Source organism: Periplaneta americana, chromosome 9 (genome assembly GCF_040183065.1).
Source record: "Periplaneta americana isolate PAMFEO1 chromosome 9, P.americana_PAMFEO1_priV1, whole genome shotgun sequence".
In the NCBI taxonomy this organism is placed as follows: domain Eukaryota; kingdom Metazoa; phylum Arthropoda; class Insecta; order Blattodea; family Blattidae; genus Periplaneta; species Periplaneta americana.
In genome coordinates, this window is record NC_091125.1 from 97144122 (window position 1) to 97171255 (window position 27134).

Consider the following 27134-nt stretch of genomic DNA (forward strand, 5'->3'; position numbering starts at 1 on the left):
TAGAACTGTCATTTCCGTCGTCTTTTATTAGCCACCGATCCATTAAAGTTATTTATAATATTAAATTAATATTACTGTATTATGCTCGGACGAAATTCGTTTCTTAAAAAAAAATACTTGTCGGAATTTATTGCTGACTAAATAACATTGTCAGTTAGATTTATTTTACAATTAAGACATTAAGTCTCCGAGCACATTTACAAAAACTTTTTACACTGTTGGTATCGAGAGAAAAAACTGCAAATATTCACACACACCCAGCAGATAAGAACTAACTAATAACTCGTCACCCTCGCCAAGCAGATAAAAATTTTCAATAGAATCGACTACCTTAACTGAAAAAAGAAAGTCGTGTTTTTTTACAACAGCTCGAAGGCCAGCTTACGCAGGGGTGAGATCTGATCATCTATCCTTGCCGATACAATTTCACAAGTACAGTCGCGTACAGAACTGTACATCCGCTTCGAGAAAAGCGGTAATATTATAGGTTACTTATTTCAAAATATATATTACCAACTGCGGATTCCCTGATAAGTAGGGATCCACGGAGCAGCACACTTTGGAACCCACTGTCGGCGTGCAGAGTAAATTTTGATTTCGGAACACTTAGATCACAACATTTAACTTATTTGTCTCCTACACAGTTGAACCTTTCGTAACATGAAGTCGAATCCACCTTCGAAGTTTTATTCGGGTAAATAATATTATGAGGTAAAGATGCTTCTACACGATAAAATTTTCGTCAAATTCAACGCTTCGTAAGACTTTTAAAGACTTGCCAATCCTTTACAAGTTTTAGTGTCGAACCACTTACAATAGTCTGATTTCTTGAAAATAAATAAGAACATGTTTTAATTTATCAAATACTCGACACTTCTTTGAAGGAATTTTGGCCTCTGGGATTGGAAAATATTATGAAAAAAAAAGACATGGTGATCTGGCCGAGAAAAGCGTTGACAGTCAATTAAATTATAAGAATTAATCCCGTGCTGTACGTCGTAGGTTTTGTAGAATAAAATGAACAAAATTAATAAAAATAACAAGTATGAGGACATTGAATATCTCGAGTTAAGTACCAGTTAATGTATTTTCTTGAACGAAGATGATTCTAACCTATAACCCAGGTAATATTAAGCGTGAATTTTGTTTTAAAATAATATGCAGTCGTAATATTCTTCGTTTTACTGTATCGAACAGTTAAATAATTAATACTAATATTATTTTGTGTAATCTAGTTACTCTCCGAAAAAGTTAAAAATATTGTCTAATTTTTAGCAGTATGAAACAGTTTTTTTTTACCAGTCTTTTTCAATATTGATCAATCTTAGGCAAATGTTTTTGTGAAATATTCAATTGGAAAAAGAATTTGTGTACAAGCAACTTAAGAGATACAAAAATGTAGCTACCATTGAAAACATCAGACATAAAAGTAGGTTTGAATAGCATAACAGGATTCGTCCTGCCAGTAATTAACCTTTCTACTTGTTAGAAAAGGTAAGCCGTAGTCTTCGCATCTTACAGTAGAACTCCAACGGGTCATATTAATGAGGTACTGGAATAGCAGGGCATACCAGGGAATGCCAGCCTGGTCAAGTATGCAGCCAACAAAGCTTCTAAAGACCGAGCTGGTGCTGTTACTTTTGCAATAGAGAAAACTGTTATCAGAAATAACTGAGTTGGGAGGCACCTGGTAATGGAAAATCTGTTAAGGCTGTCGCCAGTCTAAGATTCTGGATTCTGATAGGATATCCATTGTCTAGCAGGTTAATAAACTCCTACCAATGACAAAACAAGAGGCTTAGGGCAATAGTGAGGCAATAGTGATCCCATTTTTAGTTGGCTTTTGTAACCCGAAAATATAAAAAGCATGAGTGCACAGCTTGATAAGTCTGGGAGACCAACTGAACTGAACCTACAGTAGTATAAAACCAACGAGAGGATACACAGAAGCAGCAGTGATTTGTGTGTGTGTTGTTGTTTTTTTTTTTGTTTGTTTGTTAAGGACGCGCTTTGTAGATATTCACTTTATACTACTACTGAAACTACTACTGTTACTGCTGCTGCGCCGCCGTAATTTGCCATTTACAGTTACATTTATATCTGTATCTATGTCTTTTATTTACATAATATGTATTTGTTTTTATTTTTCATTTGTATTTACGCTTGTACCTTGCATTTGTATCCGTTTTTATCTCTTTTTTTCATGTTATCTCCAATTTTATGTTCTAAACAAATATTTATACAGTCTATTGTAATTGGGGGCTTTGTCCTGTTATAAACATAAATAAATAAACTAATTACTGTGAAAACTCTATTATAAAGCCCAACCCAGGCGGAGTTTATTTTGCTTTTTGAGGGTTTTTTTTATTTATAATGTTCTGTTTTGTATTAATTTTATTTTACAATATAATTTAGTGGGCATTGTTACAATTTTTCTTCTGCAATCGCAAATCAAAAGTAAATTGTTTTGTCCTACATTAAACAACATTAGTCTTGGTATTTATGATTGCAAGTGACAAGTTAGATATTCAACTACTTTTCAGTTTGTCAGCCTGTAACTTTGAATTTATCCACCGGCGTAGTTCAGGCGATAGCGCGTTTGCCTCCTGATCCAAAGTTGCGTTAAGGCGTGGGTTCGATTCCCGCTTGGGCTGATTACCTAGTTGGTTTTTTTCCGAGGCTTTCCCCAACCGTAAGGCGAATGTCTTGTAATCTATGGCGAATCCTCGGCCTCATCTTGCCAAGTCCCATCTCGCTAACATCAATTTCATCGACGTTAAATAACCCAGTAGTTGATACAGCGCCGTTAAATAACCAAGTAAAAAAACATTGAACTTGATTTCACATTAGAAAGTGAGTTTTATTGCTGTTTGGCTGTTTTTTAAAGCTAAGCGTGTATTATTGGATCGGGTTAAATTGCAACAACCTTGCTACTGCTACTAATACTACTACTACTACTACTACTACTACTACTACTACTGCTACTGCTACTGCCTCGTACTATTTACAAATTTTCAGACGAAAGTCCCTGGGATCAAACTTGGCGTGGGAAGTAAAGTGTGGAAAACGTGGGCAAACGGCACGTAAGGAAAACTCTGCCCTGATAAAGAACTTCATTCAAAATTTGTCAGCCATTTATCTCATACTTTGAATTTAGACTATGAATAACTTCTGTAGTTGAAAGTGTCGTTCAATAGATGTACTAACTACTATTTCTGCTGCTGTTGCTAGCGCTGCTGCTCTTACAGTCCATGACGACGAATGTTAAGGTCTCTAATCCATCAGTTGTATACTTTGTACAATTTTCTACTGGAGACTTGAATTTTATTGTCATGTGAGTGACAAATTTATGTTAAAATTAGACCAATAAGAGTAGCATCCATTGTCAGTAACACCCAAAAACCCGTAGTAGCCAAAGGGTTGGAATCGAATGGGTTAGCGGGGACCGCCCTTGTTTTCTCATGGGTAATGAGGGGTTAAGTTTGCAGAGGGTTCCAGAGATTAAGAATTTTTCCCCTCAAATTTTTGCGGAAACTGAATACGGAATCACCAGGTGTCTCCGTCGTCGTGAGAACTTGGTGCTATCGGACTGGTTCTGATTTTTGCTCTCCATTGAGAAGGCTTGGGTTCGAGTCCCCCATCGCACGAGTCCTGGAAAAATGTACTTGCTTAATGAGATCCAAGCTTACCTTGCCGGTTTTGAAAGGGGCGGCGAGTGGTGCTTCTTGAACTAAACAGCGCAGGATTGAGTAGAAGTCTCAATATCTGGATGTGCAAACAGTCTACTGCCCAGAGTACCAGAGTATTTTATATCGTCACCATCACAAATGTTGCCACCATTACTATCGTCATCGTCACATCATCACAAATATCATCTTTACTGCCTATTCAGACTTGAGATATATTTCCAACAATTGTTTTCCCTCTGACATATCGTCAAGTGAGATGTACTTCCTCAATCTGAGGTAAAATTCGCGTTAAAATACTATATTTCGCGAATTAATTATCATAGCAACATTTTCGTATAATTGAGGAAATAGTTTTTGTTGAAACGGAATGAAAGACTTCTACCCTCCCTTCCTTCTGCTTGGCTTTTTTTTTTATAACGTTAGTCTTTTTGGAGTCACTGTTTACTCTCTCTTGAAACAATGTTTGGACACTGGATCACAATTTTCATAGTTTATTCTCATATTACAAAATTTGTACATTAATACCTTCGACCCGAATATATAAATACTTTAACTCACAAACTCTTTCGTTCTGGTATGCACTGTAACTATGGTGGTGTGATCTATTTTCACAATTGAAACTAGGAAAAGCTTTGTCCCAAAACTAGGAAATTCTAATACGTCTCACCCCCCTCACCTATGTATCCACCTGGGTAAATGTTATTGACCTTTCAGAATGTTTGGCAGAAGGGTGGGCTGTTAAATTCTTTTGTTAGGCAATACAATGCGCGCTTTCAGTTCCAGTTTCCACCTCTTAAGAGAGAATAGTCGTTTTTTAAATGCAAAGAAAATTGCTGCAAAATATCTTTTTCGTGAAAATTCACTATAAAGTTATTGCTATATTCGCTATTATTACACACATACCCACAAAGAAATCACTTTCCCGTTTAATCCTCTATTTATCGCATTTACCGTTATTCGAAGATCTGCGGAATATTGGGTAGATGGAAGGCGCAATCATTCACTCTGTAGCTGCGCAGTGTTACGAATATACCACACTAGACAGATATTCAGATGTACAAATTAGGTGTAAGTGTCGTTTTTGTTAATTCATTTTTTGCGACAACTTATTCTCAGTGATAGTTAGCCTTCTTCACAAAATTTCCTCTTTCTCGATAAATTTCTTTTTGAGGCCGAATTCCCGCGAGCACGATTTTCCGCGACTAAATACTGATCCTGAACATAAACCAAGAGGGAAATGGTAAGGGGTCCAAACAACGTTACCCTCTCCCTGACGTTCCTTCTTATATGTAGCTCCGAAATGTTGGATGTCTCTACATCCGTGACACGGTGCAAGTACCCAAAAACCTCTCACCATGTTAATCACTTTGAAAGTTTTTAATCATATCTGACTATATAGGCCTAGTTTCTTCGCATGTTCTCTTTATTATATTTGCTATAATTTGAACTCACAAATGACAGAAGACTCACTGACACAAGTTAAAGGGACATGTGTTAACGGTCTGTACTTAGATGGTAGAACAAAGCTACGTCCACGCATGATTCGATGATAAGGTGATATTACGATGATAAGGTGAGCATGAAAGACAGAACAGTTTTTCCGTTAGCTATGAATGCAGATTCATTCTTTTACCTGTGGTACAGTTTATAAAACCACAACACGCAATCATTCTGTAAAAGTTCGTCACATAAAAGGCTATAGACGTACTCAATTTTCATATAGAGCTAACAACAGACGCGTAAGGTCTTCTTCTTCTTATTCTTCTTCCTTTCCGGGTTAGAGTGTAGTTACCTGTTACGATTTTCACTGGTCCAGCCATTTTTTGAGTGGCCTTACTCGGCTGTCTCTTCTGCTTCCACTTGTATGACATTGCTTCTTTTGGAAATCGAGAATTTTCTACCCTTCTACAGGCTTTTTCCAATTCCGTCTACAATAATCGATTTCTGAACACATATATATTTAACTTTTAATTTTGATCATATAACCAAAGCTAGGAACTTCGTACCGATCTCTTTAATCAGGGAGCGAGCAGCCAGGAAATGGGCATACAAAACGGGAGACCTGTGCGACCAATGGCCGCCTTGGAGTGCATCATGTTCATGTTAATAACCCTTACTGCATGCAACAGTCACATCGGCAGTATGGAAGACGTTTGAGTAACAATATATTGGTCTATTGCAAATGTGAGCGAGATTCATTCCCTCTATAAACACAGTAGGTTTTCTAGCACTGTATGTATGTATGTATGTATGTATGTATGTATGTATGTATGTATGTATGTATGTATGTATGTATGTATGTATGTATGTATGTATGTATGTATGTATGTATGTATGTATGTATGTATAGTTTATTTCCTTCTTTGGTTCTTACTTAGTAAAGTTTCAAGATATTTACAAAATGTATTATTTTATTATTAACCTATTGTTTTTTTATCATTTCAGTAAATGTTATACCCTGTGTTATATTTTATAGGTGTAAAAGGTAAAGGTATCCCCGTAACATGCCATGAAGGGACTTGGGGGGGGGGGCATGGAGGTAGAGCCCCATGCTTTCCATGACCTCGGCTCTAGAATGAGGTGGTGTGGTCTGCACCACGCTCTGACCGCCTTTTACCCCCGAGAAAGATCCGGTACTCAATTTTATAGGAGGCTGAGTGAACCTCGGGGGTCGTTCTGAAAGTTTGGCAACGAGAAAAAATTAAACATAATGTCATATGATAACCCGCACATTCAGTTTGTCTGTATTTTAATACTACAATTGAGTACTGAATTATTGCATTTATCTACTGCCTAAGACGAAGTAACACGATCGTACGTACACTAATTTCATAGGAGTGATATGGTATATTTTCTGTCTACAATTAAGGAAGGTAGAAGTGCTAAATTAAAATCACAATATAAATTCTTTTTTACTAATCCTCAAAATAGCTTCAATTCTAAATTTAAAATGTTGATGCGAACAGATTATGTTAACATGTAAAATTGTCTTCACATGATGTAAATATGTAAAGAGCAATATTGTATCAATGTCAATGTTCATCACATGATGTAAATATGTAAAGAGCAATATTGTATCAATGTCAATCTATATGTATGTAACAATGTGTATAGTTTTACATGAACATAATTATGTAACTAGCTTGCATTTATGAATATCCCATAGGTCTTTCTTTTCCGGAAACGGGAATATTACCTTGACGAGTTTGTTTTCCTTTCCACTGTACCTTCCTATTTCTATGAGTACTGCTTTGATGCGTTGATAACGTCGCACCTGGCTGGTTGTACTCTACGTAGGACGATAGCGATCGGTACGAAGTTCCTTGCTGTCCTTATAACTTCATTTCTTTGACAGTCTACGTAATCTTGTTAATCCTAGTAATGATAGGAAAAAAAATTCATTTCGACTGCTTATAGTCTTAGTTTTTCTTTTTGGTTTAATGTCCAGGTTTCACTTCGAATTTTTTAATTTGTTTTATTCTTATATTATGTAATTTAATTTCGATCTCATTTAAGATATGTTTCCCAAAATTTCCTCTTATTGAGCCATTTACAAAATAATTGTATTATTTATGTATTTTATGTCCTGCCATCAATATTTACATTTGAAATAATTTTTCCGAAATAGTTGAATGATGAAACTCGTTCAATTATAACATTACCTATCACTTTCTTAACCCTTTGGCTACTCCTTCCCTGAAATGTCAGTGAGTTGGTTTTAGATATATTTATTTTAAGTAGCACTAGTAATAGCAATCTTGTAATATTTCTCACAAGATGAGGCCAAGGAGATGAAGTTAAGAGTAATGGTGATAATGCTGGTGGTCGTGGGTTTGACTGCACGCCGCTGCGCGAGTGGCCTGACCCGCCGGCCGCGCTGTTGACGTCATCAGACATCGATCGCAGACAGGATTTCGGTCGGTCACTACGAGGTTGTCACGTCGACACTGTTGCTATCGTCACCTTGCAACGTACGGGCAGACGGTGGATTTCCATCGACCTGGAAGCGGGTTTCGTAACTGACAAAAGCTAAACCCTAACTGGATGTGACAGAAACGGGCCAAGTATTTATTTCTTACTTGATAGTGACACAACACTCCAACCACAACCAAAAGGAACAGGGTTCAAAACGTAGGGGTGTGATAATTCTGACCCGGAAGTTAATGCCATTAAACTGACATGCAGTTATGACCTTATAAATTGAGAAATTTACTAATATAGTAGCTCAGGCGGTAGACATATTTGTTTGCTAATCCGGATCTCCTCGGGCGTGGTGGATTCGTTTTCTGCTTGGACTTACTCGATTATTTTTTTTTTTTAATTTACAATTCATTTTTATAATTCAGTATGCCTAGTGAATTATTAAATAAGTATATAATAAATTTTCAGTCTTAAGACATATCAACTTGCAAATGTTTATTTGCTATTTAGTAAGATATATGAACGTTTTCGCCGTTTGGGGCATCTTCAGATATAACAAAAACATATAATCTGAACCTATAATAATAATAATAATAATAATAATAATAATAATAATAATAATAATAATAATAATAATAAATTATGCAAATAACAAGAATAAAGAACAATGTATGTATGCAATGCATGAGATTCATGAGCTTTATGTAAAATGTGAAATAATACAGGATAATTGTTGATATAATCTTTAGATTTGAAATTGAATTGGACGGATATTTTATACATATAGCTCATGTTACAAATAAAATATACAATTATGATTAAATTTGTCAATAATGTTAAAATTTATAATGATGATTTTAAAATTTATAATGATGATTGATAAAATAGATTTTAAGAATAGTCGTTAGTTGAGGATTGTCGTAGGGTATACGATAAATTGCGTAGATGATGTTCGCGTGTTATGTATTTCATCTGAAAATTGAGATGGAGAAATAATAATAAGTACAAAATATATGCAAGTTATTATATAGAGACACAGATAATTATTATAAGACTACTTACTGAAAAACGTTCGCTAATGAACTAAATGTTATTTTATGTCGGATATTACTGTTTCAATTTATTATCTGACTTGATGACATCTTATTGATTATAAATTACTGTTACGTGCGATCAGATTTGTTGAGATATTATTTGAAATGAATGCTCGTTGGTTATGGATGTCGTAGAGTATACGATGATTTTCATAGTAGATAAATCGTAAGTTAAGTATGAATTTCAATCATTCACTGAAAGTTAAGTAGAGAAAATCAACATTATAAATTCGTAATAATTAGATGAGCTATAATACCAAATATATGCAAGTGATTTAAGGCAGCGATAATAATTAATTATTATAAGATTACTTACAGAAATCGTTCGCTTATGAAATGCTGTTTGACGTAGATGATTACTTTGATTTGATGACGTCCTATTGATTATAGCTGTTGCGCGTCATCAGATTTCTGAAGTATATAAATGAAGATATTATATAAATAAATAAATAAAAATATTAATTATTAATTTGTTTTACAATTTGATATAAGGGAAAGATGTCTATTTTATCAATCATCATTATAAATTTTAACATTATTGACAAATTTAATCATAATTGTATATTTTATTTGTAACATGAGCTATATGTATAAAATATCCGTCCAATTCAATTTCAAATCTAAAGATTATATCAACAATTATCCTGTATTATTTCACATTTTACATAAAGCTCATGAATCTCATGCATTGCATACATACATTGTTCTTTATTCTTGTTATTTGCATAATTTATTATTATTATAGGTTCAGATTATATGTTTTTGTTATATCTGAAGATGCCCCAAACATGACGCATCCTTGGTCTCGTCTCACTTAATATCAACCCGCTAGCACCAGTCATCGACGATAATAACTAGTAGTTCATAATCCGTGGCGCTACAGCCCGTGAAGGGCCTAGACCGACCAGCCGGCTGCTGGCCTCACGCCCTCATGCCGAAGCAGAGGTGGACGATCATCCAACCAGAATGGAGGTATCGTGTGGTTAGCACGATGATCCCCCCAGCCGTTATAGCTGGTATTCGCAACCGGATTTCGCTACCTATCGTAGCTCCCCAAGTGCATCACGATGCTGGGTGGGCACCGGTCCCATACAGTGGCCGAAATTTCATGAGAAAATTTCTTCCCCCGTGAGGACTCGAACCAGCGCGCATTCCGTAACGCGAGTCCTAGGCGGGATGCCTTAGACCGCGACGCCACGGCAGTAGTTCATAAAGATTCGTTAAATAACTGACTAAACAAATAAAATATATGAAGTAATAATAAAATTACGTCTTCTGTAGAAGTACAAAACGGTACAGGGTGACGCAGGGAAACGGGAAATTATGAATTAACTTAAATGGCACGAATAAGCACAGTAGAAACATTATTTATTGATGGCAGTGCATGTACATAATATGCCATTTATGTTGCCATTATTACACAAGTCACTTGTCATGTTACTTCTTGAAGATGACATCGGAAATGTGTACTCCATTTCAGCGTACACAGCCTGGTGTGGAAACTCTGGAATGCTCGATGTATCATGTCTCGAAGAATGCCAGTGATTTCGTCTTCAATCCTCTGTTTTAGTTCAGCGATGGTTGCAGGACGTGTGCGGTACACATTGCTTTCAAGATGTCCCCACAGGAAGAAATCGCAAACACTGAGACCAGGGGATCTCGCAGGCCATGGAATGGCACCGTTACGTGACATGACGCGCCTTCCAAACAATTGGCGAATGGCTTCCATCGACTGTCGAGCAGTATGTGACGTGGCTCCGTCCTGCTGAAACCACATGCTTTCGTTGTTAAGATCGTGCAGTCTCGGTGCAAAGAATATTTCAAGCATAGCAACATAAACGTCCTGATGTCAGATGTTCAAATTTTCGTAATCGAGCATAAACATTCTGACGTCAGATGTTGAAATTTTCGTAAAATTTTATTAATTTGACACTCGAGCATAAACGTCCTGATGTAAGATGTTCAAATTTTTGTAATCGAGCATAAACGTTCTGATGTCAGATGTTGAAATTTTCGTAAAATTTTATTAATTTGACATTAAAGCATAAACGTCCTGATGTCAGATGTTCAAATTTTCGTAATCGAGCATAAACGTTCTGATGTCAGATGTTAAAATTTTCGTAATCGAGCATAAACGTCCTGATGTCAGATTTTCAGATTTTCGTAACATTTTATTAACGAACATAAACGTTTCACAATATTCGGTATGGTGTAAGTAAAGGACAGCCATTCTATTTCAGTATTGTATGATAGACGAATTGCCTTTCATAACGACTCGAATTTTTCCACATCTTTCGGTACCGATATCCAAGACGTTTTAAAATTGTGTTAAACTTAATCTATCATTGGCGAGTCCTCTCAATCCTACACGTCATTTTTTTTTATTTCGTAATCAACACGGGAATTCACACACTGAATGTCCTAATCAGCTGTCTGCTTGTTTTGTGTTTACGTGATGATAGCGGATTAATCAGGATAGATAATGTAAACTAAAAATGTGTTTCTTAATATATACATTATAAGTAAATACACTGAAAATACTATGCATGTAGGCCTACAAGAAATGCGAAAATATCAGTTACTTTTAACATAGGTTATGTTCAATGAACTTAAACATTAATAGTTCTTACATTAATTTATTACATCAGCATATACTTAGTTACAACTCTTGAAAAAAATATATAGTCACCCTACCTCATTATCTCCTGGCCTAGTTGCCTCATAAGTGGTGTCTTATTGGTATCACATGTGAGGTTCAGACATGTCTTCGGACAGTTGACTAAACAACATAGTCTACACTATATTATACAAATGAACTTCCTGGTCGTAGTGTTGAACAAAGCGGATGTCAAGCAAATTTTGTAGCGTACAAACCTCTGCCCAACATCACTAATACGCTATTTAAATTCGGACATGCCACATGAAAATTATTATAGATTCAGATAACGTTCGAGGTCAGGGCTAGTATCCTGTGTACTTTAGTCAGCCGGCTGTATACGCTGCGATATCTGACACTGGTGATGCAATTACGTGTCCATTGGGGGGAGGGGGAGGATCTTACGATGTTGCGAGTTGCGACCTTAGAGCAGCCAGTCATGCTTGGAGACCTTCCTCTCTCTCTCACACCCAGCAAATCGTGCATAATCAGTATTACGTTTTATGCATCCTTCATTAAATTATTATCATGGATGTGCTTTCATTAATTCATTCATAGTTTTCTACCTAAAGGCAGGTCTTTCATTGCAAACCCAGCATTCTCAAAGCTACCCTATTTTCCACCTTGCTCTTGAGTCTCAGCGTACGATCAACATAATTATACCTTAACGTTGTCTATATCGTCTAATACTTTCTTCTGCCCTGAACTTTTCTCCCGTTCATCCTTCCTTCCAATGCATCCTTCAATTGTCAGTTTCTTTTTAGCCAGTGACACGCCAGTTCCTTTTTCTTTTTCTGATAGTCTTGAAATAGGCATTTATACCAGACACTGAAATTACAATGGTTGTTAATAGACACTTAATACAATTCAATAAAATTATTTCAAATTTAATCTTTGTCATGCTCTTTACAACAGTGTTACTGTCGTGAAAACAATGCACAACAATATATTTTTCTAAATTCTCCATTTGCAAAGGATGTTCTTCTGTCACTGAGAATGTTTTTAAATGTATAAAATGCTATTTCATCCTCACAAGACGTGAGTGGAACATATTTAAAGTAAATAACCTGATGTAGTGCCAGTTACTACACCCCTCCTCGTAGTATAGTCACTAGTTTCATTATTGTATCCCATCCAGGATTCCATCTTAAGATCTTTTCAATCTTTTACATAGCAGCAGCTCCAATCTTTCGTACCATATTATTTCCTTTGTGTGAACTGGCAAGAGACTTGCAATTTTGTCCATTCTCCAGGAAATTCCTTCAGTATTTTATTTTCCAGCTTATTGAAAGGAATATTTCCTGAAATTATTGCAGCACACAATTCAGATTTGGATTTTTTCTGGATGTCATGTCTGATGAAAGTTGAAAAAACCGGCTGCTTTGATTTTTGTTGTGTGGCAGGTTGCTTTGATGCCGTCTTATAGTATTTTTATTTTGTTACAGCAGATGGTATTTTTGTTTTTGTTTTTCACATTTAATTTGAATAGAAAAATAATTAATCCACGAACCTTGAATTCATATTCTAAGTAATGGAAGTTGGTATCAAAATCTCACAACAAGATATCAAAACCTTTTAACCTTAAACGTACTACTTCTGTGCAATATTGATAGATGACTTTGTCGTTTGTTGTGAAATTAAGATCATTTCCATTATCTCGTAACCGGTTTTTTTTAGCAACATGCTACTAGACAATGCTTGTTTTGCTATTGTTTCGGCTTAAATACTATTCTCGTTCTGTGATTTAATGCAGAATCTGTACCTATACTCCGTTTTTGAAATTTGTGGAGTATAGGAGCCGAAACAAGTCTTTTGCGCAAGTGGTAAATGGAGGGGACCAATCCAATCACCGCTCTGGCGGAAAGCATTGATTGAAGACGAGTGTCTAAAATGCCATCCCTACCTATCACTAGAGTCGGGCAGACTGCCTCATATTATCGCCCGTTCTCGGTTGCGTAATCACCGCAGTCTCGCCCAGTGCGCGAGTACCTAACGTAGCCAAATGACTCATTGATAGAGAACACGAGATTCTCTTGCTCCCGAGATTACCGATACTAGATCACTCCCGACAGTCTCGGACGTCTATGCGGGACTGTTGTACTGATAAGCAAGCAATATCGCTCGGGCCGTGCTCCTATAGGAAGCATTGGCTTATGCATTTCCCGGTTCTTTAAATATATATCATGTCGTAGCTCCTATAATACTTAATCAATCGCGCTGTAATTTTTTGGATTGATAGCTCAATGTCTAAGGAAAACATAGGAAAAAAATCGAACTGAAAATATTTTTTGGAAAGTGAGAAAAAAAATATTAACTTCGATGGAGATTGATGTGTTCAGAATAGACATTTGCAACTTCACCTTTCACCTTTGAAAACTTTTTTGTTTTTCACGTTAGATGGGGGGTCAAAGCGAGAGAAATGTTGAGAAAGGATGGAAATTACTTTTAAAAGTGATGGCCACTCAAAATTTTTACTGGTTCTCGAATAACTGCGAGTTAACCTGTTAGCGCAGGACTCATGACTCAAACGTTTGTTCCGTAAAATTTGTACGGAACCTTTCAACGCATGAAAACTCGTTATTGGACGGATAGTATTAATTGATATTTTAATAAAGATAGTTGAAAATGAGGCTATATAGTCCAAGATGGTTTACACTTTATAGTAATTAGGCTATCTTTTATAGCAACTAAATAAAAAAATTGTTTGTAACACAATGATATGAAACATGAAAATATTAAAAGCTGGTTCACAATAAACCGAGAACGGAAACGGCAACGATAACTAGAACGGAAATATTTTTAAAATAAATGTATTTAAAGGTAAGCATTCACAATTAACTATTCTGAATGCTCACATTTAATACTGTACATTTATTTTAACATTATTTCCGTTCTCGTTTCCGTTCCCGGTTTATTCTGAACCAGCCTATACTATAGAAAACTACACTTTCTATTGGTGTGCACGTTATAAATTATTGTTACAGAACAATCATTATCGTATTCTAGCCATGTTACAATATAAAATTATATAGGCCTATATGATTTACAATAATTATCCTATGTTATAGGAACGAGAATAACAAATTAAGAATTAATCAGATTTCTAATACTTGTACCTAATGATAACTTACAAGACAGTAATAAATAATAACCATCATAATAATCCTGATAATCATAATCTTAATCATCCTAATGATTACGATAATGATGATAACAGTAATACTACTAATAATAATGATATAATGATAATAATAATAATAATAATAATAATAATAATAATAATAATAATCGCTGTAGAGTAAACGGTTAGCACACCTGACTGTGAAACGATCGGCTTCCGGTTCGAATCTTGGTTGGGACAAGTTAAGACTGGTTCACAATAAACCGAGAACGGAAACGACAACGATAACGGAAATATTGTTAAAATAAGTACATTTGAATGTGAGCATTCACAATTAACTTTCACGTTCCCGTTAATCTTCTCGTTAATTGTGAATGTTCACATTTAAATACATTTATTTTAACACTAGCTGTACCCGTGCGCTCCGCTGCACTTATTAGAAATAAATATAAAGTAATTACATAATTAAAATAGAACATTGGGTCCAGGGAACACTCGTGTTTGATAGAAGAATAAATCGTTTAATATGTTACTTAATTTAAATTGTATTTAAATAATTAAAATGCTATCATTTTGATCCAGAGACCACTCATTTGGTGCAAATATAACTCGTTTAACATTTTTCTAAATTAGTCTTGAATGCATCCTTTAATAAATCACTCCAAATTAATAGAGTTGATTGTGTAAAAATGTAAAAATTCACGATCTTCTATGCACTACTGCCATAGAACGAATAAATTTGTTTTTCTTCCTACTAAAAAATTTAATAGTTTGCACATAGCAGTTACGGAACAACGACGCTACAATCTGAGGCGGCGGTGGAAATGTATTGTTATTTTAAAATTCTTTTATATCCTTAAATATCAGAGCTATCAAAATTTTGCCTGGAATAAAACTTATCGAAAATCATTTTTGAAGAACCTTCTGTTATGTAACATTTTTCACAAAAATCAATAATAAGCGAGATATTTTGGTTTATTTAATTCAGGCCCCCTTATAACCGCCCTTTTAAATAAAGTATTTTGAATGCTACATAGCCTAAAATCTAAGTTACAACGAACTTAATTTATATTCAAATTTTCACTGAAATCCGTTCAGCCATTATCGCCTGAAAAGGTAACTAACATCCAGACAGACAGACAGACAGACTTAAATATCAGTCCTGTCAAAATTTTGCCTGGAATAAAACTTATCGGAAATCATTTTTAAAGAAATTTTTGTTATGTAACATTTTTCACAAAAATCAATAATAAGCGACATATTTCGGTTTATTTACTTCAGGCCCCCTTATAACCCCCCCCCTTTTAAATAAAGTATTTTGATGCCATATAGCCTAAAATCTAAGTTACAACGAACTTAATTTATGTTCCAATTTTCATCGAAATCCGTTCAGCCATTATCGCGTGAAAAGGTAACAAACATCCAGACAGACAGACAGACAGACATACAAACAAAAATTTCAAAAAAGCGATTTTCGGTTTCAGGATAATTAATTAATTATATATGTTAGCACCAATTATTTTTGGAAAAGCGAAAATTACCAGAAAAATTTCGCTTACAGATTTATTATTAGTATAGATTATTTCTCGTTGTCGTTTCCGTTCCCGGTTTATTGTGAACCAGCCTTTACCTGGCTGAGGTTTCTCGCCTCAACCCATTGAGAGCAAATTCTGGGTAACTTTCGGCGCTGGACCCTGGACTCATTTCGCTGGCATTATCATCTCATTCAGACGCTAGATAGCTATAGCAGTTGATAAAGCGTCGTAAAGTAACTAATTAATAATAATAATAATAATAATAATAATAATAATAATAATAATAATAATAATAATAACCCTCTTTTATTCTCTGTTGTTATGATAAAGCAAATATAAATGACACTCAGGAGGAAACGCAGAATAAATATGGGAGGAAATGCCTGTTATTATTCGGTTGAGAAGCTTTTGTCACCCAGCCTGCTCTCAAAAAACTTGAAAGTTAGAATTTATAAAACAGTTACATTACCGGTTGTTCTGTATGGTGGTGAAATTTGGACTCTCACTTTGAGGAACAGAGGTTAAGGGTGTTCGAGAATAAGATTCTTAGGAAGATATTTGGGGCTAAGAGGGATGGAGAATGGAGGAAGTTGCACAACGCAGAACTGCACGCATTGTACTACACCTGACATAATTAGGAATATTAAATTCAGAGGTTTGAAATGGGCAGAACATCTAGCATGTATGGGCGAATCCAGAAATGGATATAGAGTGTTAGTTGGATGGCCGGAGGGAAAGGACGTTTGGAGAGGCAGAGACGTAGATGGGTAGATAATATAAAAATGGATATGATGGTAGAGACTGAATTAATCTTGCTCAGGTTAGAGACCGATGGGGGGCTTATGTGAGAGCGGCAATGAACCTCCGGGTTCCTTAAAATGCATTTGTAAGTAATTATGATCAATTTGTGAAAGGATCTACTCTATTTCGTAATTCTGTCCTTCCTCTTGCAAAAGTGTTTCCATTTCACATGCAGCATTTTATCAGTTGGGAAACAAAAATATCTTTTGCCAGAGTCTTTGGTCCTTTATAATATAAATAAGTATTAATTATTTTATTTCGTCCTTACACAGCACAATAATTACCCATGCTGATGAAGATGCCGTTGCATAACAACGAAACATCCAGATGTGAACGCGCAATATAATAATACAGTCGTGTGTTATCCATTACTATAGCGTATACAAAACACTATCGAATGATTAAATATGCAATGTCAACGAAATGCTGATAGCGAGAAAGTATATCATAGCTCCAACCATAACGTGTTATTGTTTTAGACTAGCTTAGGATTAGGTAACGACTGAAAGTGCTGCATTATTTTGCTTCTCCAGAAAGGCAATAAGTAGTTCATTAAAATAGTGTGACTTCTGTAAGAATGTCGACAATCATAATGTGCTGTATTATTGCATACCACACTGCTGTGCCTTCTTAAATTACTTTATGAATATTAATATTTCAGAAAGAGTCACGAATTTCAGTGATGAGCGGCAATTAAGCCGGCAGTCAGTGTACGCATTTCGTAACGATAAGTCGGCCGTGCGATAACAGGCCGGGACCCGGTATTCCTCGTTCCCGAGAGTGCCAATCTCGAGATTACGATTCTCGGAACTGGCGTTATCGGCCAGCCAGTCTCGCCTACGAGACGAGCGGGAGTAAGAGGCTGTTTGCCCGACTCTACCTATCACCTTGTCACGCGCGTCTTACCCCTTAGCGGCCGTGAACCGATGCAGTCCTCAATACACTCCCGCACTGATAGCCTCCGCCCATTCGTTTGTCATAGGTTCCACCCAAATGCGAAATGCGTCGATTTACTCCACAGATTCCAGAAAGGGAGTGTAGCTTACTTGTTTGGTTCAAATTACACAACACCCAATAAAAATGGAAAACAATGAACTGCTGTTTTAATAACGTCTGCAGAAGAACAATGTTGCTACAAACTTAGCTATTTACTATGACGGAATCTGATGTCAAGTGTGAAAACAACATGATTTTCGTTACCATAGAAACGAGCTTAACATTCGCCACAATATTTACCCACAATACTCCTTCAATCATGTTGTTTTTTCAGTTCCTTTTTTGACATTTGAAGGGAAGACCAATTTTAAACTTCAAAAGTTAAAAGACCAAAGTAGGCATTTATGGGCTTCAATTCCAGAAATAGGCACTTATCACCAAAATAGGTGCGTTAGTAGTTCTTTAGCTTAAGGCTCTATAGGGCTACTTAATTAAAGAGCCTTTAACTTCGTCTAAAGGAACAAAATATGCAGAAAGGGCAAAGTCACAGTCTTCATCGACCATGAAAATTCAGCGTCTGTAGTTCAAGAATATTACAGAACGAAGGTCTACCTAAAACAACAGACGATTTCCCCGGCATAAGGGAAGGGCGACTGCCAGGATTCCTGTTAGACAGACGGCCAGTCTGTTCTGCCTTCGGGGCAGCGCTCCTCCCCCCCCCCCTCATGACGGCAGCGACACGCAGAGGGTTGCGGCCTTGACCTGGAGTGCATTGAACCACGCTACACTAGTAGTTGGAACAGCATCGTTAAAAGTACCAAGCCATATCACATAAAACAACTTTAGTATGGCATACTGTATATCAAATATTGGTACTTGCACGCAATGCCAAATTTATCTGTCCCAATATTTCCATAGCGTATAATTTTTATTGATGTTGTAAAGGCATTTGATAAGGTTGACAGGCTCAAATTGTTCGAAATCTTAGACGATGTTCACTGCATATTGTTAAAATGATAAAGAATGTATATAACATCTCAGGAATTATTATAAATACAAGAAATAATCTAACTAGGGAAATCAAAACTAATATAAATCTAAGACATGGGTGTAGTTTATCAGCTACCCTGTTTGTAATGACGAAATTGTTAGAAAATGGAAAATCTTAACAGAACATCATATTTTATTAGCCGATGATAATTTTAATACGTAGTCTAACACTGAAAAGAAAAACTAGGCTACAAAACTCAATATGTGAGCTACAGCTAATTTACAAGCATTACAATTTAAAAATATGTGCTGCAAAGACAAAAGTAATGACATTTTAGGGAGAAATACTGTGAAATCTGAGATAGAAGTAGGCAATAAAATAAATAGAAAAAAGAGAAATAGACAATGAAATAAATAGAACAGGTAACCCACTTCAATTAGGTATCTGGGATGCGATATAATATTATAAACATGAAATTATATTGAAAAAAAAATACAATGATTCCAAGCGATATGCGATGCAATTAAAAAACCTAAAAAATAAAAGTAGATAGAAAAGATTTTAGACTAAAATGATATGACCGTCCCCGCTTTTTATATAGCTTTAAAAATTGGGTTGTTGCATAAAAATATACTAGTGAAATACAAGCCACTGAGATGAGATTTCTGCACTATATAAAAGGATTCATTCAGTAATAAAATAGAAGACTACAGACAGGATTGGAGACAGCATGTGTAAAGAATGGATGACTCTAGACTACACAAAGAAATAATGAGCTACCATCCGTAAGGATTAAGAAGTCAGGAACGACAAATTAAAAGATGGAGAGACCGTCGAAGCTGGAGCAGGAACTATGCCATGAAGTGAAGATCATGGTTTAAGTTTTTTATTATTATCATAATCATCTTCGTCATGGTGGACTCAAAGATCCGTTTCACTCACATTGGAATAAAGTCATCTGCCCATTATTATTATTATTATTATTATTATTATTATTATTATTATTATTATTATTATTATTATAGCATGTTGTCGCAGGTAGATTATTGCTGAGGCGGTAGAGCTGATCTTGAGTTGCGGTTGGCTGATTGCCTGGTTGAATTTTTTTTCCCAAGGTTTTCCCAACTATAACGCAAATGTCAGGTAATCACATAGCACATTCTCGGCGTTATTGACTAAATACTATCTCGCTATTACCATTTTCATAGACTTTAAATAGCCTCATAGTTGATAGAGATTCTTTAAACAATCGATCGAAAATTTATTTTTATTTTTGTATTCCCATAACAACGTTTAACTTCCTAAACTAAAATCCCTCTTGTTTTCTATTTCCAGCCGATCGCTTAAATTTCTGCGTAATATTGTTCGAACGCATGATCATGCAACATGCTACGTATTAGGTGTTGGTTCATATTTACTCCCAGGAAGAAAAGACAAAGGCCAGTGTCTTTCAAAGACTGTTACCATCATCCATTTATTAAATTTTGATTGTTTTATTATATATTACGAGAAAATAAATAGAATTTCAGAATACATGAACACATTATCCTAACCAAGTTCAGGAAGCAACTTCTTTAAATCTCTGACTGACCTTAAAATTGTGTGCTTCTTAGACTCTGACGTCATGAAGGCCGCCGAACCTTCTGTAAACAATTATTCAAGCACAGCGTTGAGTGTATGCAGTTACCAAGGTCGTAGGTTCGATTCCCAGACAAAGAATACATGTTTTATCCTTAGTGTTTACTACAAAGCAAATAACTGTTCTTCAGTTTACGTAACTATCTAAATTGAACATACGTTACAGCTCCGTCCATAACATAAATAAATTCTCGGCTGATCACCATGTGATTTATGATGAACGAAGTAACGGTTGGGCAGGTTTTCTGTAGGTGGTTGGTTTCCCTTGCAATTCCTGCTCCACCAATATCCTACAATCTTCAAATCATTAGCATAGTCTTTAGTTTGAAAGGACCGTTAAATAAAGAAATATAAATGACTACAGTAAAATCACAGCATCGAGTAAACGCTGTCGTTGTGGTATATTTGATTCAGATTTTTCATGTTTTGTTGCGCAGGATGTGAACCATTTGCTGTCGCTCTCAATAAGGTCCCTTCAAACCCAATCGCTGCTGCATTACGCAACGTAGTCATGTGTAGGCCTACAATTCCCTTACTCGGGGCTGCTTCGGTGTCCCAGGTTGCCGTTTCAATTACGCCAAAAACTGCTTTCTGATGACATGATCGAACATTTCATTGTTCTACTTTGGAACAACTCTTACAATAACTAAATTAAAAGCACGAAGTTAATTAAATGTTCCAACATCCATTTCCCCCTTTCAAATGACATTTTCTTATCTTCACTATAGTAAATTTTCAAGAACCGTGACGAGGCGATGTGGACATAAAGAAAGGAGAGGCAAAATAATCGAAGAAAACCCGACCCGAAGTGGCATTGTCCAGCCGAAGTACTTCCGAGATCGAACTTATTCTCTTTAATAGAATGAATCAACTGGCATTGAATACACTGCAGTCTACTGGCTTAGTTTCATTCATTCATTAAATCCAGTGGTTCCCAAAGTTGGTAATATATATTTTGAAATAAATAACATACAACACTACCGTTTTTCTCGACGCGATTGTACAGTACTGTACACGACTGTACTTGTGAATGTTAGTACTGTATATCGGCAAGGGAAGATGACCAGATCTCACCCTTGCGTGAACTGGCCTTCGAGCTGTTGTAAAAAACACGACTTTCTTTTTCAATTAAGGTAGTCAATTCTATAGAAATCTTTTGTTTGCTTGACGAAGGTTTCGAGTTATTAACTAGTTCTTATTTATTTAATTTATTTAACTAGGGCCTAGCTAACTAGTGAGTACAAATTAAAATTATTAAACAGAAATGTTTCTAGCCATGTATCTAAAAATGTATCTGCTTGGTGTATGTGAATATTTGCAGTTTTTTTCTCTCGAAACCAACAGTGTAAGAAAACGTTTTTGTAAATGTGCTCGGAGACTTAAGGCCAGTTTCTCAAAGTAATGTTTAATTTGGCTTAACAAATGTTAAATTAACAGCTGGTTTATTTTTAACGTTTTGTTAATATGTTTTCCATTTCTTCAACATAATTTCGTTTAAAATATCCAACACTTAACTTTAACTATCGTTAATACTATTCGAACTACTCAACAGCGGTTGGTAATGATTTTGCACATGCAAGGCAATTTCTTATTGGCTGAAATTATTATTAAATTCTGTACTGTAGAGTAAGTCATGAAACATGTATAAAATCATAACCTGTTACAGTAGGCCATGATCCATATAGTACAAAGAGTTGATAAATGAAAGTTGAATTGACTACTATTCAATAATGTTTATTATAAATAAGGTTTAGTTGTAATGCTAAATACAAATTTCTGTTTAGAAAAATCTAGAGCATTATGACCACCAGGTGACAATAATTACAGGAATGTGTGTATAGTCAACTGTACACAAAGGAGAATTCCGTATCATATAAAATTCTCTTCTCTCTCTCTCTGCTTCAGGTCCATGTAGAAATTATATTAGGCCTATGTAATTTCGTCTTAAAGAAGCAATTGCTGCTGAAACATTTTATTATTTACTCAATGTGTATTTTGAAGCACTATTGACATCGGCTATAGTAGAAAAGAGCCAGTATTATAGAATATAGAGTTAATAGTAGCTGGTGAATTGGAGCAAGTGGCCTATTTCTGTTTGTAGGATATTCAGATCTGACTTCAATTTCTTGCCACGTTCAGATCGCACAGTTGACTTACAAAGATTATCTTCTCTATATTAATATTCCAAAATATCTTTTAAACGATATATTATCAGTCTTACTCTAAACATTCCTGAAAGAGAGACATAACATATTATTTTCACGTGAAAATTAGAAGTGGAAGATAAAATTATCGAACAGATATCAGAATTTAATTATTTGGGAGTTCATATAACACGTAGTAAAATTTTGTAGGCCTACAAAGAAGTAAAGAAGCAAGTTGATATGACAGCATAAATATCATTTGCGCAACAAGTGTTTTGACAATCCGTACCGCGAAGTAAAAATTTACAAAATAGTAATAACATTTTGACATATGAAACAGAAACAGAGCTGATACAGCGTAAGTTAAAATCTAAGCACCTGTGAAATGAAAATTTTGAGGTCTATTCAAGGGAAAACAATGACGGAATACCCAATTCAGAAATTAGAGATAACACTAAAGTTCAAGACATTACGAAATTTATTAAAGACAGAAGAAATACTGTGAACCACAGGTTCATTTAATTTTTTTTTATGAAAATGAGATTTTGCATCCTGATAGCATCTTCATTGTGGCAAAAGATGTTATTTTTCTCTCTAACCCGTTGTTATGAAACGTGATTACTATGATTTTATACGATCGATCAAACTTTAAATGTTCGCTTCTTAAAAACTGCAAGCAATGACCACATTGGAGCCACGAAATTATTGGGAGGAACGTATGGATATAAAGGGGACAGATCGGATGATGAGCAGAGTCGAGGAAGAATACCGCCTGTAAGACGGACGGAGAATGGATGCATATCATCAGAGGAAGAAGCTTGATACAGGAAACAAAACAGGATGAGTTCCTACAGCAGAAGATTACGAAAAAATGTGTCAGAGTGCGGTATGAATAATTAGATCTGTTGGTTATACTTACAGTATATTACATTGAAGATTGATATAAAAAAAAGGTAAAGGTATCCCGTAACATGCCACGAAGGCACTTGGGGGGCATGGAGGTAGAGCCCCATGCTTTCCATGACCTCGGCACTAGAATGAGGTGATGCGGTCGGCACCACGCTCTGACCGCCTTTTACCCCCGGGAAAAGCACGGTACTCAATTTTATAGGAGGCTGAGTGAACCTCGGGGCCGTTCTGAAAGTTTGGCAACGAGAAAAAATCCTGTCACCACCTGGGATCGAACCCCGGACTGATGATTGATATAGAATATGTAAAATAAATTATAATTTATTATCAAGACAAGGAAACCAAGATATTGCAGTATTATCAGTCGGAAAGTGTAGCAGAAAAAAACAATCCAAATCTGCTCGTGAAGGAGCCAGACTTCGAAGTTGAGGCACACGAACACTGAAATTACGTGGATACAGGATAAAGCAGTGTTTACAGAGCAGCTGGCAAGAAAGTCTTCTACCGTAGCCTATCAGTTTGAGACATTGCAATATAAGAGGCCGAGCAAGTAAATTAATAAATCAATTTTTGCCTGAAGGACAAACGCTCATATCATGTTGCCCAGAATACAATGGTATTATCTGAAGGACAAACAAAACTATTATGGTTGGCCAGAATACAATAGTATTATCGTCACTCAGGTGTAGAAACATAACATTTTCTAAGGCCTGTAAAGAGCTATGCTGAGCAATACTAAAACAACAATTATTATTGTTATCATCATCATCGTCATCAGAACATACATAATTTGTAATTAATAAAGTAATTTTAAAGTATAAATCACAGAAATAAACTTCACTTAAAATAATACCATTAGGCCTACTACAAAAGACGCAACATTTTAGATAAACATTTAGAAAACAATATTATGTTCTGTTTGCTATAAATCTAACTCCCGTAAGAGTAAAACTCGTGTTTGGAGAGAAAATTGAGCATATAGCCTAGTACATATGTTAATAAATTATTACGAAGAAAGAAAGATATTTGAAATAAAATATGTATATACTGTATTTATTCACACTGCAAATGGGTATATACCCGGTGACAGTGGTAACTAATTACACTCAATAATGACAATAAACACAATTAATAAAAATACAATTAATAATAATAATACTAATAATAATAATAATAATAATAATAATAATAATAGTAATAACAATAATGAGGGAACTAAGAACAAGACTGAAAAGAGAAGAGAGATTAGAAAATTTTCCGCGTACCTGTCATCCCAGTTTCTTCCCAATTTTCTTAGCTTTCAACAATCGACCTCTTATTATTGACACAAATTTTAATCTCTGAACTCGCATTGTTTATCACTTATTAACGGTTGAGGAGCGCGAGTCCGCAGCGAGTCAAGTGCCGAGGTCACGGAAAGCATGGGGCTCTACTTCCATGCCCCCCCCCCCCCAAGCGCCTTCATGGCATATAACGGGGATACCTTTCCCTAGTTATTATTGGTAGTAATAATGTATGATAAATATGAATGAGAATGAGAAAGAAAACAGATGGTTTAAGAAAGAAAACGAAGGGTTCTCAACTCCGAACAGATCAAATCCGTCAAACTTCATCCAGGTAAACATTTTTTAAAAAGATGCCAAGATTGAATACTGACATGATGCAAGCAACTTCAAATATTATCTTGCATCCAGCACGAAATGGCCGCCAGACACCACGTAGATACACGCCGCCGCGTTGCCATGGCAACCACGGTCGCCTGGACAATGAACCGCCGCCGCGGCAGCCAGCACTTTCACTCCGCTCCTCGCGAGTGTTTTGTTTTTTTGTACGTGAGAATATTGCAGGCGCGATGCCACGCAAGATAAACCCGGTCTTATTGTTGTAATTACATCGCCCGGCGCATGCGTACAGCGAATAATTCATAGGCGGAATTCCTAGGAAATGATAACCGCTAATTGCTGCGTAGTGTTCAGCGTCGTATACACAAAAGCCTTGCCGTTGTCGAGTTCCATGACATTGCACATGCTATCTACCATAACTCTGAAGAGAGAGAAGTACGAATTGTTTGTTTTAGCATTAACGCGTTGTAATTGTGCGCTTGTGCAGTGCGAATTTAATAGTGTGTTACATAATACAATATAATGGCATTGTAAATTGTTAAATATGTTAATGACTCTAATTTTTACATAAGAATACCTTCCTCCACTAATGCTACCAGGTTGTCTTTTGTCATACAGGTACAGTATGTAGCATAATATGATTATGTGTCGCCAGGAGATGTCTTAAAACTAAACTTAATCTAAATTTCAGACCATAGACGAACACAAAAAAATTCCCTTTGAAGCCATGCGTCGGTTCAGAAAAACCAAGGCTTGAGGAAAAATTACTGTGTTCTGACGGGAATTGAACCCGGTGCCTCGTGCATTTATAGCCAGAAGCTCTGACCATTGAAACAGCAGATTGTTAATTTTTATCATATGAAAAGAATGTGTGCATATCGTAACATTTGCAGACCTATATTAATTAACATGTAAACGAGGTACGTTGAAATTTAACACAGGAAAGTCTTACCTTACATATTCCGAAGTGATACAGTGTTAAAAGTTGCGTAATAAAGATGTATAATTAAATTTCTTGGTTATACATACATTTGCCAACATGCATATTAAACATTAAGTTCATTAATTCAGTGTTCTGCCCAAGGTGGGGTGACCAGACGTATTTTTTGTCCGGACATGCCCTCCTTTTTTAGGCCTTTGTCCGGGTCCGGGCAGATTTTTAAAAAATAAAAAAAAATGCCCTCCTTTTCGTAAGTCGTATGCCTGATATTTTGAAATTATCTGATCTGACGCCTTTTTCGAGTAATTTGTCTGTAGGTGGCAGCAGCATCGACGGAATATACTCTTTGCCAACGATCATAACATAAATCTCATTGCCCCTGCTAGTTATGGTCGTTGCTTTCATATGAAGGGTCCACTGCAAGAATGATGGATGTCATTTGGAATACATTTTGCAGGAGAAGCAATTGAAAGTTTGAAATGCTTAGCGCTCAAAGCATAACTGTGATTTTCCGATCGTTTCTGGACAATGACTATAAAAAAAATTGTGACGGTGTCGTGTATAGTTCCTGGGGTAGCTCAGTTGGTAGAGCGTTCGCGCGCTAAGCGAAGGGTCCCGGGATCGATACCCGGCCCCGGAACAATTTTTCCTTGAAATTATTCAAAACTGCTTTACAGGGAGCTACTACCTGAAAGCCAGATTTGTATAATACATTCGTTACTGGAGGTACGTTAACAGAAAGCCACAATTTAAAGTCACACAGTATTTGTGTGCACTCACAGTTGAGTTCTGGCGTCTTGTCAGCTCATGTGAGTTGTGTGGATATAAAAGGAAAAATTGTGACGGTGCCGTGTATAGTTCCTGGGGTAGCTCAGTCGGTAGAGCGTTCGCGCGCTAAGCGAAGGATCCCAGGATCGATACCCGGCCCCGGAACAATTTTTCCTTGAAATTATTCAATGACTATCAGTGTTAATGCCATATAACTCTCTATGCACATTCTATATGTCTTAAGCTATGCATTGACAGTCTTGGTTCATTTTCGATAAGAAAGTGACATCCATTATTCTTGCAGTGGACTCTTCATATGTAGGTAACTGTAAAATAATTTTATATTATTAAGTTTTATTATAAGTATGC

The 27134-nt window shown here is 35.9% G+C and overlaps 1 protein-coding gene and 1 non-coding gene across 2 annotated transcripts in view; both read left to right on the forward strand.

Moving 5' to 3' along the window:
- Positions 1-27134, forward strand: part of Snoo (Sno oncogene) — a 421394-nt gene that overhangs the window by 147198 nt on the left and 247062 nt on the right. The window lies entirely within an intron of this gene.
- Positions 26564-26637, forward strand: TRNAS-GCU (transfer RNA serine (anticodon GCU)). Its single transcript has one exon. It is a non-coding gene; the product is annotated as a tRNA-Ser (tRNA).